The following is a 13261-nucleotide window of genomic DNA, read 5'->3' on the forward strand; positions in this document are numbered from 1 at the left end:
AAACTCTGTGACACTCCTAGTATAATATGTATTAATTATGCTAAAGCCATCTTAGTTTATCCCTTACTTGCATGTAATACACAAACTCTACAATCAAGCTGTGTCACAAACTTCCACTTGCAGTCCATAGAAACTGCTCAAACATCCCAATAAACTGCAGAATCTTCAAGAGAAATGAAAGATATCAATTAACAGGGCAACTGGCACCAGCCAGGGTCACATGGTAATTCTGGCAACTGAGACAACTCCTGTGGGAATAGTCAGCTGCATTACAGCAAATATTAATGGTTTTCACTGTGCATGCAGCTACCAGAGCCACTCAGCAGCTTCTTCAGCCCCATCTGGCATCCTAAGTTCCCCTACATAACACCAGGCTGCCCGTGGGCAGTGGGCTGCTTGCCTCATCTGAGAACAGGTAGTGGCCAGACCTTTTTGTTATCTTGCACAATACCACCACAGGCTTCCACCGGGGAGTTCCTCCAGAGGATGCTGAGTCAACTGCTATTCCCTGAAGAGATACACTCAGATGTGATCACTGGTGCCTCTGAAAACTCTCCCAGCACTGCTTTTTGAGAAGGAATAGAGAACCTCCTGATCATCCATTCCTGGCTCCCAAGAGGGCCTAGCTTAGGGATTGCAATGGACGCTGATGGGAATACACCCCAAGACTCTGGCAGCAATTGGAGATTAAGGAGCACCAGAGGATTCATGGCAACTCAAGCTTCAGACCACAATTTCTCTGATCTGAAAAGGCCCTGTGTTTACAGACAGTGCATGCTCATTACCTCTGGCAGAACAATTGCTTCATGTCACCTGAGGTGCATGAAGAAAACTTGTCTGTCTATTAGCTGCATGTTCCCAGTGCTGACAAGGAGTGGCAGTCTTGTCCCATACTTTCCCTACACAGCGTATGTAAAACTGAAGACCCAAAACCAGGATGGCCTTGTTTTACTCTGCTCTCTACTCTTGAGCACACAGAGGGAGCCTGCAAGTTCTGAAATGCTCAGGTCTTTCTGTTGCCCTGAGAGCCTGTATGAGCTCCACTGAGTTTTGGTGAATATCCAAGAGAGCACAAGCAGGCAAAGCAAGTTAGATCATAGGAGGGCCTTCAGCAGAAGCCACCTTGTATGAACACTTCCATAAAAGAGGGATGCAGTCTCTCTGGTGTCAGGAGGTCTGTCACCCACTCCAGTCAAGAATATCAGGACAAGGGAGTATGTGCTTGTGTACCTGCTAAAAATTTGCAATGTTATGAGTTCCCTCCTAAGAAGCTATCAATATTAGTTTACTTTCTCTTAAAGTTAACAAATTACTTACACAGTTGAAATGGATTATTTGGGTTTTAATGAATATTATCATGATTATAGGATTAACTGTGCCTGCCTCTTTCTGTTGTTGACAACTACAGACTTCTACCTTCAAACACTGAACACGTTTATCTTACATATCTTAGGGAAGAGCATCACAATTGTGTTGCTCATTAGTAGGACCAGTCATAAGTTTTACTGCTCTGAATATAAATTGTTTCTTTAATTTAATTGTATTTAAACAGAGGTAATTGTTTCTTCACAGTATGAAAGTAAATATCAGCAAACAGTAGAACAACAGACTTCTTAAACTTCAAATATTTTTTATTTTAATTGGCTGAATCCTTGCATTTAGGCATAATTAAATAGGGAGTACACTGCATTTTGGAGAGATCAAGCATGAGGTTTCATATCATATTTATAGCAGCCTGAGTATTAGCTGGTGTTAGGGGACATCACCCTGCCCAACAATTACCCAGCCCAGAGTTTTTGTTCTCACCACTTCCTGTCTGTTAAACTTAGTGGTTAGATGGCCACATTCTAAGTCAGCTCAGGTGGCTGATTTGCTAGAAAACCAAAGCAGAACAAAAATTTAAAAATGTTTTCTATTGCACCAGGTAATTTGCTTGTAGCAGCCTATAGTAGTGACAGGGGAGGGAAGAACAAGGTGATCCCTTTCTAGGACATAAGTTCTACTTAACTGTAAAGTTGAAACACTATAGACAGTGCTGTTTGACCTCTCCCTGTATGAGAAAAACTGAGCTGCTGAGAGCAAGACACACTTGCAAAACCTGTTATCTTTTAAGAACGAGACAACATGGAAACAAAATTCTACATTAAAAGATTTGAAAAATACCTGCAAATTTCAGAGAAGGAAAGACTTATGCACAATTGTAAGTGAAGACCTGATGCATAATTACCTCTATTAAATTTAACATATTGGCACTGTAGCTAAGGCCGTCACATTTTCCTACATTTTTAAATTAACTAAAAAAATGTATCTGTTTTATTATGAATACAATGAGTAAAATAATACGTATGCCTATTTGATTTTCTAACTTTATCAAATGAAACATTCCAAGCAGTTGAAGAAATGTTTGAGAAATATCCACTTCAAACACAGTGCCTCTTTCTTACCCAGAGTTCTGTACTTATCATATCCAGATTCAATTCCAGATACTGGAATGCAGTTTTACAACTTCTATTTTGTTACAATAGTTCACATGGTATTCCATTTTAAAAAGAACAAAGTAAGCATGTGATGTTTTTCCTGATTCTGTAGAGTGTGATTTTAGGATATTGTAAGAAATAAGATATAATTGTAAGAAAGGCTCTGAAATATGGCAATATTAAGAATAGTTCTGATAAAAATAATCAAATAGTTCTCCAGCCTTTTACTCTCTAAGAGCCAGAGGCAGCCTCTTGTTAAGGAACATGAAGATATATTTCCTATTTAAAAATGGATTTGACACTTAATTTGCCAAGGCTGCATAAATATGACAGAAAAACATTATTTTCCCTATGCCTCGTTAATTAATGAAGTGATTGCAAGTGATAGCAATAAATGGCTGGGTCATACAGCTATGAGAAGAACATTAAATAACAGATTGCTCTTCTCCCATCTTGTCACTTCAATGCTTTCATCTCACCTGAATCTTTTCATTTCATCATTTAAGGATGAGAAAAGCCACTAAGATAAGTAGCAATTATATAGCAATTAAATAAACGTATTATCTTCCAGTAATATGCTGTTTATGTGGAATAACATAGAAGAGATTTAAACACTGAGAGAAAATGCTGTTCCCAACCACTAATGAAGACTCAGACCAAAATTTCCCTTAAATACTTTTGGGCATGCTGCTGCAGTAGTTCAAGATAATGAATGTTTCTGTTGCCCAATAAAATAGTTACAATTATGTACTCCTAGAGACAGCAAAGAGAATTGCCTTTGTAAACAGAGGAAAAAATAGCTGATTTAATTTAAAATTATGAAGTAGTTTGTTTGCCTTAATACACCAACTTCATTGCTTCTTCTAGGTAACCAAGTGGAGAGGGTTTGAGGGTTTTTCTTGCATAAAACTTAGTTATGCTTTACTGTTAATTTTAGCCATATAAACTTGATTCGATTATGTCACTAAACCAAGTATAGTCAGTATAAATTGACTTTGTACTTCTAGATTAACTTTGCAGCAGAAACCCCAAATATCTGCCACAGCCATGCTCAGCTTCGGAAAGGGGAGATACCTAAAAATGGAGATGTTGCTAAAAACAAAAGTAACAGAACCCTCAATGCGCATTAGATCTTCACAAGTGGTATAAAGACAAACAGAGAACACTGTCTTGAAGGCACAAAATCAACATTCAAGGCTCCTATAAGGGCAAAAGCATACTTACATGTCAGAGTAACACTGTTTAGTCACCAAAACTAATAATATATCCCTTTTCAAATTCATGAATCTGACCCCCATGAGGAAGTCTGGTCAGAGAACATTAGGGCATGTAATTATATTCATTTTTTGCTCCTGTGTTCAGTGTGAAAAATCTGGGGAAATTCCCCGCACCGCATGACTTCTGAGGCTTTCATGAGGGAATTTGCTTCCAACCTCTTGAAGATGCTACAGTTTCAACAAGACCAAATTATACTTTAGAGGAAACTCCTAATTGTGGTGTGTGAGCTCCTCCTTGAAATTGCTCTGGTGCTAAAGAAGGGTAAGAAGCAAACAGAATTATAATGTTTTGAACAGGTTCTACAAAAATCCAGAAAACTAAAGCCCACAAAGCCTCACATCTCTTCCAGGGAATAAGCAAAGAGCTTACTTTAAAAAGTAGAATTAGCGTGTATCTGGATAATTATGATCTATAGGGCAATGGTCAGAACACTTGGTAAACTCACATCACACATCATCAAGCATGTGATAAATTGATCTAGTGCATGGGTTCCCTAAAGCCTCTTAGCAAATGATTTTAAGCAAACTAAGCAGACGTGTGATAGAAGGTAAAAGACAGGAAACAGAAGGTAGAAGCAAATGGTTAATTTTCACAGCAGAACAAAACTGCCACAGAAATCTGCATGACCTGCACTGGTGAACTTACTGAATTGATCTGAAATAGGTGGTATGCAGAGGTGTAAAAAGAAACTAGTAATCATTTCTTTATTGCTGATGCAAAAGTAGCTGCAGGAGCTTAAAAAGGCTGAGTAAGTACAACAGCAACACATGAAATTCAACATAGATAATACAAAGCCCTGCTTACCAAGGAAAGCAAACACAACAGCGAATGCAAAATGATGGGCTCTGGCTTTTAGTGCTCCAATGTGAGATCCTGCAGTTATGACAGAGAGTTCTGTGGCAATGTCAGCTCCATGCACACACAGAGCAAGCCAAAAAAGGACACCAGAGTTTACGAAGTGATAAGGAACAAAAAAAGAAAGCAGAGAACATCATGGCACCTCTGCATAAGTCCATGTCATACCTGCTTCCTGAACAGACTGTATACTCTGGGAGTGCCATCTCAAAAAGAAAGCAAAAGAAGTTGAAAGAAGATCAACAAAAGTATGGTCAAAGGTAGGAACTAATTACTCTATGAGGAATGATTAAACAAATGAAGTTTCCCAGCCTGAAGAAGAGATTGGAGAGTGAGGACTCAGTGAGGGGATGACTGTAGAGAGAAGGATTACCCACTGCATCTTCTAAAACTGCACAAAGAGTGAACAGAAAGCAAAACCAAAGTGAATTAAAGGAGATGTATTTTCCTGTAACACTAATTAAGCTCTGGTATTCCTTGCCATTGTAATTGGGGATGCTAAAATTTTATAAATGCCCTGGGGAAGAGACTGGACGACCTTATGGGTAGGAAATCAATGGAGGATTGTTACATTCTTATGTACACAGAAATAATAACCCTCTATGAGGTTTCTAAGCTTTATATTCCCAGAGGCTGGGCAAATACTTGGGGAAGGATGTGCTTGTTCTATCCTTATTCCCCTCCCTGGGCATTTACTTTGGGCTACATTTGGAAGCAGGATACTAGCGGGTGGTGGGGGCTGGCAGACCTTTGATCTGACCCTGTACAGCTGTTCTAATATTTTTATGATCTCATTTATTATTAAAAAGAGAAAAAAAAAGTGCTTGTCTTTCTGTGACACTGAAGTGACTAAAAATCAAAGAGACTTGAGAAGTAAGTCAGCTCAGGAGTTTACAATGAGTACTATCTGTTCTGAAAAGGAAGAAATTACAGCTACATACAATAGACTTCCTGCTGGGAAGGTTAGAGGGAAGGGAGCTCAGCATCCCAAAGGATGCACTGGTAAAAACCCCAAACCAAGAGACATGAGTCATCAAAGCTACAATGTCATTGGAGAAAATCCAGGAAGTCACATCTAAAATAGGAACAGAAAGGAAGTGGAGGGGAGATAGAAATAAAGAACAAGAAATCAATAATTTAAGACAAGAAAAGAGAACTTGGAGAGAGTTGCCTTGACCTGAAAAGCAGTGGAGGTAGTCACACCACCAGACTTCCAGGCTGACATACATTTGTGTGGGCCAACAAGAGTCAATCCAGTACATACATCCCCATTATCTCATAACCAGCACTCCCTTCTGCCAGTGCTGACACTGTGCATGAATGTGATGCCATGTGGTGAGCTAAATTCACAAGCAACTCATCTATAAACTAACACTTTATGGCAACTAGGCTTATGGTTCAGACCAGCCTTAGGATCTCTCTGGAGAGTGGCAACAGAGGATCAGTTCTTGCTCTACAGCTTGCACCCTCATCCAGACAGCTGGGACATAGGTTAAAGATGTGGAAGCCTGAAGGAGGGGAAAGAAAGGCAAAAGAAAGAAACTTACTTTGAAAAATAATCTATGTTTGTAGTGTACATTTTTACTTTGGGTTGGTTAACTTTTTTCAGACTTGTAATTGTTGCCCCCCTACAGTAAAGCTGTGCTTCACTTGACCCACAGGCTGGCCCAGTGCTAGCAGCCTTGGGTCATGCTGAGAAATATGAGACACATTTCTTTGGGGGGGTTTGCATAGCAGTGCATCCAAGCTCTGTTAGTAAAGCTGTACCCTCCAGTCTAACAGAGATGAGCAGTTTCCTGTGCCAGGTCCCAAACTCCAGGGTGCAGGGGCACTGCAGTGCGAGGCTCCCTGCACCCGGGGCTCACCCCTGTTCCCCCTGCCAAGGCCACACTGCGGAGCAGCCCTGGGCAGCCCTCACTCACCTCACTATTTATAGGCTTCTCATTATCAAATGCAAACTAAAATTGTACTCATTTATACTTACTGTGATGTAGTTCAGGCCTAATTGTGTTTTCTCCCCAGAAATAAATTCCAGTGTTTGAGAGACTAACATGCAATAAAAGCCCCCCACAGGTATTGGTAGAAATATGGAAATATTTTGCATTTAGTAAAGGAATTAGTAAAGGATTCGATGATCTCACGCCTTTTCCAACCCTAACGACGCTATGATTCTTCGGAAAACATATTCTTTAAGTTTGGGAGGTGGGGCTGCACCAGGTCGGTTCCTGCCCTCCCGTTAAACACTCACATAAAACCGCTCCGGGTTTTACACAGGAAGCCCGTACTGCAGACCCTGGGAGCAGCACCATACCCCGTACCCCGTCCCCTGTGCCCGCTGCCGGCCTGTCCCGTCCCTCCCGCGGGCCCCAGGCCCTGCCGGGGACCTCCGCCCCGCCCCTCCGCGCGCCCCGCCCCTCCGCGCGCCCCCGTGACCAAAGCGCGCTCCCGCGCCGCCCCCGCGCCGTGTCTCCGCCCCTCGGCCGGCGCGCGGGGGGCGGGGCCAGCCTCGTTCCCACCCCCAGCGTACGTATAAAGGTGGCGAGCGCCCGCCCCACCCCCTCTTTCCCTGCGGAGCGCCTGCCGTGGCGGCGCGCGGTAAGGCGGCGCGGGATGCGGTGTGTGCCGCTGCCCCGGCGGGGGGTGGGGGTATATGGCTTCTTCCCTTTCTTTGGACATTCGGGAGGGTCGCCCGCGGTGCCGGTCGCGTAAGGCTCGAGGCTGGAGCTGGCGAGTGAAGCTCTCACCCGTGGAGCTGCGGGTAGAGCCAGGCGAAAGGCAGCCGTAATCCAGCTGTGGGGCCGCAGCCGCCCGTGCGCGGTGCCCTGCTGGCAGCCGCGGCCGTGCGAGGGGCCTTAAGGAGGACTACATAGTCCCGCATGCCCCGCGGGAGGCTCCCTGCCGGAAGCCGCATCCGGAGGCGCGGGGCAGGCTGGGATCGGTAGGCGGCGGTGGCCCTCGTGGCGCCGCCGGGCCCGCGCCATTTTGGTCCCCGCCCGTTACGGCCGGGGCTGGTGCGGGGGCGGCCTGTGCTCTGCCCTCACTCCTCGGAGTTCGTGCGTAACATGGTAAATCAGCTGCAGCCACCTTGTTCGTGGAGCAGACGGTTAGCCCACCTGCTTGGGTGACCTTTACATCATTTGGAGTGCTCAGCCACTGGAATCATGGCATTGCCCTCCAGCAGACTTATAAAAGGATTTGGGAAACCCACAGCATCCCAAGGAAAAAAAGGCTCCCCAAATTTAGGTGATACTTAACGTAAATCATAAGATTTCGTTCTAACTAATGGTGTATTATTTACATTTTTGAGACAATGACCTAGCAGAATGAAGAGCGATTTATTATAAAAGTAAACCACCACAAGCACCCCAAAAAACTCACAGCTCCTCTAGGAGCCTGCTGTCTGCTTAAGATGCCTTTTTGTCCTCTCCATTTAATGCTAATGTCATTAAACCCAAAATACTTCTAAAAGAATGGGAAATGATATTAAATATATCTAGGATTCCAGGCTCTTACCTGCAAGCAAAGATTAGGATGTGGCTGGATTTACTGTGAAAGTTGTCAGGTCCGTTCATTGTGTGTTTAATTAGCTTGTCTAACAGTCTGTCACACATTAGATTATTGAACAGTAAAATTTTTGAAACTTGAACCATTAGTACCCCTTGATTAATTGGTTTCTTATACTCAGTAAGTGTAAAGTTCATTGAATGTGAGAAGTGGAAGTTTTAACTTAAGGCTTTCTATAGCTTTAACTATTTTTGTGGTCTGAAGCAAAATGTGTGATGAGTTACCTTTCATGGCAGGATGCATTTATTTAATATATGTAGTACAGAGTGAGGTATCAAAATGAGTTCTTAAAAGTAAAACCCTAAGATGATGATTTTTCATTAAAAAAATCTTGAGTACCTGCTGTTATTTCTAGAGTACTTTTTATATGAGGTTTTAAGTGGATGTAACTTGTAACTTCTTTGTTGCTTAGAACTGCATTTTTGCTGCTTTTCTCCTGCAAGCTTATGATTTAGTACTTCATGTACTGCTTCTAGAGATTGTGTTGATTTTGGCCTCATAATGTACGTGACTTACTGACCTGGTAATATGAATCTGCTGGTCTCAAGTTGTAAGACTGTCCATGTTTGTTTTTAGGTGTCATGGAGAGGAAATTTTCAGTGGTGTCGAGTACATCCTACATTAAGGTAACAGCTCTGGAATTCTTAATGTTGCTCTAGAAGTAACTCTGCATTTCTGGTTTTGACCAAGTCAGTAAATACTTGTGTTTCATAACTTGGTTTCTGTATTTTTATCTGTCAAAGTATGGGGAGAGCCAGAGTTGTCAGTTTTTTATGGCTACTGTGTGGGACGGAAAGGAAAACCTACACTGTATTTTCATAACTGCCATCAAAGTGATAAGTCATTATTTGATATTTTTTGTCTTTGGTGCTCTTTGAGTTAAAGTCAGCCTGTAGGTCAGTTCTTAGTTGGGCTTCTTTTGCTTACAAAATTTCACCTTGTCAGGTATTGTAGGCTGTTCCAGAAGAGTATTTCATTGTTGTATGAAGATGTCAGTTTTTAGTGCTTGGTGATTGTTCCTGATATAGCAACATATGAGGTGATGCTAGACCAACGCAAGAAATGTTTCCTAGTCTAAAAGATAATTTTTGCTTATTTTTAATTTTAGCACGTCATGGAAGGACCATCACAAGTAGAACAACACTTGGTACACACAAGTGGATTTTCCTGAAAGCCATGTATGTTCTTAATTATCAGTGGGGATAAATTAACAATAAATGAATTAGCAAAAGATGCATAGGGTTAAATGAGTAGTTATGTCATTAGCTTTAAAACTGAGGTAGCAGTAATTTTGGGCATGCCATGGTCTAGAACTGTGTGGGCTGGGAGGATTGGGAGTAGATTTTTGTGCTGGAGGAGCTGGTAAAATGTGTGTCTGAAGTGTTCATACTAAATTTAAAGTTTACATCAGTATAGATTTTAGTTGTGACTTTGCACTTTATTGGCAAATAAGTATGAGATAGTGTTTAGTTGAAGAAAACTGGACGTCTGGATGCTTATTAACATAAATAAGCAAATGTTCCCATATTTAAATAAAAGTATTCACTTTTTTAATATATAGCTGATATCTTCACTACTTTATAAGAAAAAAGGAACTCCAGGATCTGTATTGATTTTAATTTGATTCAAATGCTTACAGTCAGTTGTTACAAAAATAAAATTTGGTTATTCTTACTGGCTTGTGTTACATTATACATAAACTTATTGTAATTTGGGATTTTACTCAAGTTTCTAGAATGTCATGAAAAGTTTCTAGTCATGGGAATGTGACGTGTCCTGAAGAAAGATTTCCTCACAACAGAGAATAAAACAGAGGTAATATTTATTGATTAAACAGCAGACATTTTTTGTTGATTTTAATGTATTCCCTTTTTAGTACATTGCTAGTGAAAGACATGAAGTTTGCCGTGTGTTATATGTGACTGTATGAGTGGTGTTACAGTTCCTGTCACTGGTATTTGTGAATAGTGGTGAATCATTTATAAGGCTTTGGTGACTGAGATGAAACCACTTAATCTTTCAATCATAAATCATCCCAGTTGGTGTTGGTTTAATGTGGTCACTGTACAAGCGAGGTGCCAGCATGCACCAGGCTGTGAATAAGAATGTTGGTGCATTATTTAAATCCGTGTAGTGGTTTGAGTGCCCACTAGAATTATTTGTTCTTTTTCTGAGGTGAGATAGGATTAGGAGAAGAGCAAAGCAGGCTCAAAACTTACCTTTTCTTTAAAAAATCTCTTCTGTGCCAAGCCATCACAGTCCACCTCAGTTGACACAAACGTACTATTGCAGAAGCTTGCCTCTTTAAAGAGCAGAGAGGGGGAAGCGTTAGACTTAAAGTATTCTGCCTTATTGTGGGTAAATTACAAGCACACCAAGTCAGGTATGGTTAGGAAGTTTTGCTGTTGTTTGAGGGCTTGTGGTGATGTTTGCACTTCAATCCTCTTAGGACAGTTAATTTAGGGCTCACTCAGATGTCTGCATTTTCAAAATTTTGTGTTAATGACAAAGGTGGAATCAGATAGTAAATTGTAGTGGATTCTAAATAAGGGTGTTTCAGTTCCAGGGACAAACTAGAATTACAAGGACTGGTGTAATGTACTTAAAGCAGGCAAAAAGAATGCTCACAAATGGTTTCTGTGCATTAAGAATATTAGCAGTAGTTTCTCCAAGAACTTCATTCCCACCTAAGTATCTGAACTTTGTTTTTCAGTGAAATTCACTTTACTGCACTAGTGCTTGGATGTATCCACAGGCTGGTTTTAAAATGTAGATTGTGAGAACTTCTTATTTTCCTGTGTTGCTACACATCTCTAACTTTATTCTATTCCTTGTTCAAGAAAGATACCTTTAAATACTTTGTTAGCTACCAGTTCTTTCTTTTGAACAACAGGTTTTGTTCTAGTATGAGAAGTTCAAATGTATGATTGAAACTTCTTGTGCAGCAGTGCTGCCTATAAAATGCTGTATTGTTTAGACAGGCACTATTGCAAGTAGAAAGGGGAGTGACTTCTATGGTTGACCTAGAGAAAAGTTGAAAGTAGCAAACCTTGTTAGTGGTAACTAACCAGTACATTTTATGTCTTTGCAGAGATGCTTGAATGCTGCTTCTGAATAAAAAGTATGAATTCCAATAAATAATATTTTTGATCCTGATAGGCAGATTGCCAGTATCAGGTATACTGATAATCAAATATAATTCCCCCCCTCCTATCATAGTTCATACCCAGGTTGAGCAATAACTGGGTAAGAGAAGGAAAACAAATCTTACTGTGACATGACTACATTTCTGATTAAAGTTTCACAGAACTTGCAGTGTGCTGATACTAATGCAACACATGTTGAATAATGCAGTTTGGACTGTGCAAGAGGCTAAATAGAATAGTTATATTTTAAATGATGAAAAAAAACTTCTCTGTCTTAATGAAGAACTAAGTTTATGGAAGACTTCTCTCTCTTTTTTACAGGAAAACATGTTTTGTAGAAGACAACTAGGAACAAGTGCTTTTGGCTGATTCAGGTATGTAGCGGAAAAGCTTTTAAACATTTTCTGGTTCTAAGTCTAAAGAAACTGTGCTTACAGTTCAGATTTTTTTTTTGCATTATGATAGTTTTTGCCTTATGATAGACTAATTGATCAATTAATACGATATGTCATAGTTGGCATTTAAAAAACACTTGTTCCTCAAGGCACAGTGTGAGCAGACAGCTGTGCCTTACCTTGGTTTGCTTTCAAACCTAGATGAAAAGTTTTAAATAAGTGTACATTATTCTGAAATACAGCAAAATGTTAGAGGTTATAATACAAAAACTAAGCAATCAGAAACCTTATAAAATATTTCCTACTAATTTTTTTGTTCATGTACTGCTTTTGTCTCATCTGTGATGATCCTATCCCGAACCTGAATTCATTGTTGAAAAACTTTATATGGATCCGGCATCTGAGATGAGACTAAAATACTTTATTTAAACTTTCTGAAAAGTCTTTGTGGATTTCGTTTTTTGTTTTGTTTTGCTGCCTTTTTTTTTCCTCAGAAATAGAGTGTGTTAATATAAACTGTTGTATGCTTACTTGCAAATTGAAATATCTGCCTTGAATGAGCCATTTTACTTAGATCTTGTTTTCCTTTTTCAGTGATGAATTGGAACACTGTCAGAACTGCCTGACAAATGTGGATGATGTAACCAGAAGGAAGTGTAACACCTGAAGAGATATTGTGACTTGGAGTGGGATGCCATGCTTTTAAAAAGTCTGCTGAAAGAGCTGCAATTCTGTACAGTAGATACTGTCTTCAGAAACTGTGTAGAACAAAATTACTGTCTTCTCTAGGAAGTGTAGCAGTAATATTAGGGAAAGGTCTACTGAGCTTCAGTACATGGAAAACCCCTTGATTATTTACCCTTTTAAAATACCATATGGGTACAGTCTCAGATACTCCAGATACTGGAGTCTGTGATAACTCGAGTGGAGTTCACAGGAAAAGATAGGGTGAAAGCAAATAAGAAGATAATGTCTACAGCTTGCATCACTGTATCTAGTGAGGGAGTGAGGAGTTGGGGTTTTATGGATTGCCACTTCAGCAGAAGACTAGTACCACAACTATGGCACTGCCCTATAAGTATCCATGAGGCTACTAAAGTGGGTGCTCAGGATCTGACTGAACTCCAGGAGTGCATTGGCTCACTGAGCATCTCCTATGGTTTGCTTTTTAAGCGGTGGCCAGCTACTCTGGTTAAGGGCTCCTCCTTTTCAGCAAGGAATGGTAAATCAGTCTATTGAATATCAAGATCTGCAGATAATAAACTAGAAAATAGCTTTCTCTTCATTGCTTTCAATAATACTTGTTTCTGTTAACAAACGTTACTGAGAGTGCTGCATATTTTCATGTGCCATGTTCTGTACATTCTTTTGAATAAAGATAACGATGTTAAAGTCATGGCTGTTGCACATTGGCCGTGGGTCACACCACAGTGTTCTTTGACTGGTTGTACTTCTCAAGAGCTATGGAGGCAGTGTGGCCTTGTGCTGAGTGGTGCAGCATGTACTGTGCACATGGTGCTTCATGTTGTGCTTGAGTGACTCTGGG

At 40.6% G+C, this 13261-nt stretch overlaps 2 long non-coding RNA genes across 2 annotated transcripts in view; one reads left to right on the forward strand and one right to left on the reverse strand.

Annotated features, from left to right (window-relative positions):
• Positions 1-4810, reverse strand: part of LOC310907227 — a 61375-nt gene extending 56565 nt beyond the window's left edge. The window contains exons 1-2 of the long non-coding RNA XR_014589571.1: positions 4779-4810; positions 4560-4628 (exon numbers count right to left, since the gene is read on the reverse strand). This is a non-coding gene — a long non-coding RNA (uncharacterized lncRNA). The remainder of the gene's footprint in view (positions 1-4559; positions 4629-4778) is intronic.
• Positions 4811-7142: 2332 nt separating this feature from the next.
• Positions 7143-13111, forward strand: LOC310906856. The gene is made up of 6 exons (XR_014589494.1): positions 7143-7205; positions 8751-8800; positions 9283-9352; positions 9910-9989; positions 11642-11694; positions 12310-13111. It is a non-coding gene; the product is annotated as an uncharacterized lncRNA (long non-coding RNA).
• Positions 13112-13261: the final 150 nt, after the last annotated feature.

The sequence above is a fragment of the Zosterops lateralis genome, assembly GCF_965231275.1.
Source record: "Zosterops lateralis genome assembly, chromosome: 3".
Classification (NCBI taxonomy): domain Eukaryota; kingdom Metazoa; phylum Chordata; class Aves; order Passeriformes; family Zosteropidae; genus Zosterops; species Zosterops lateralis.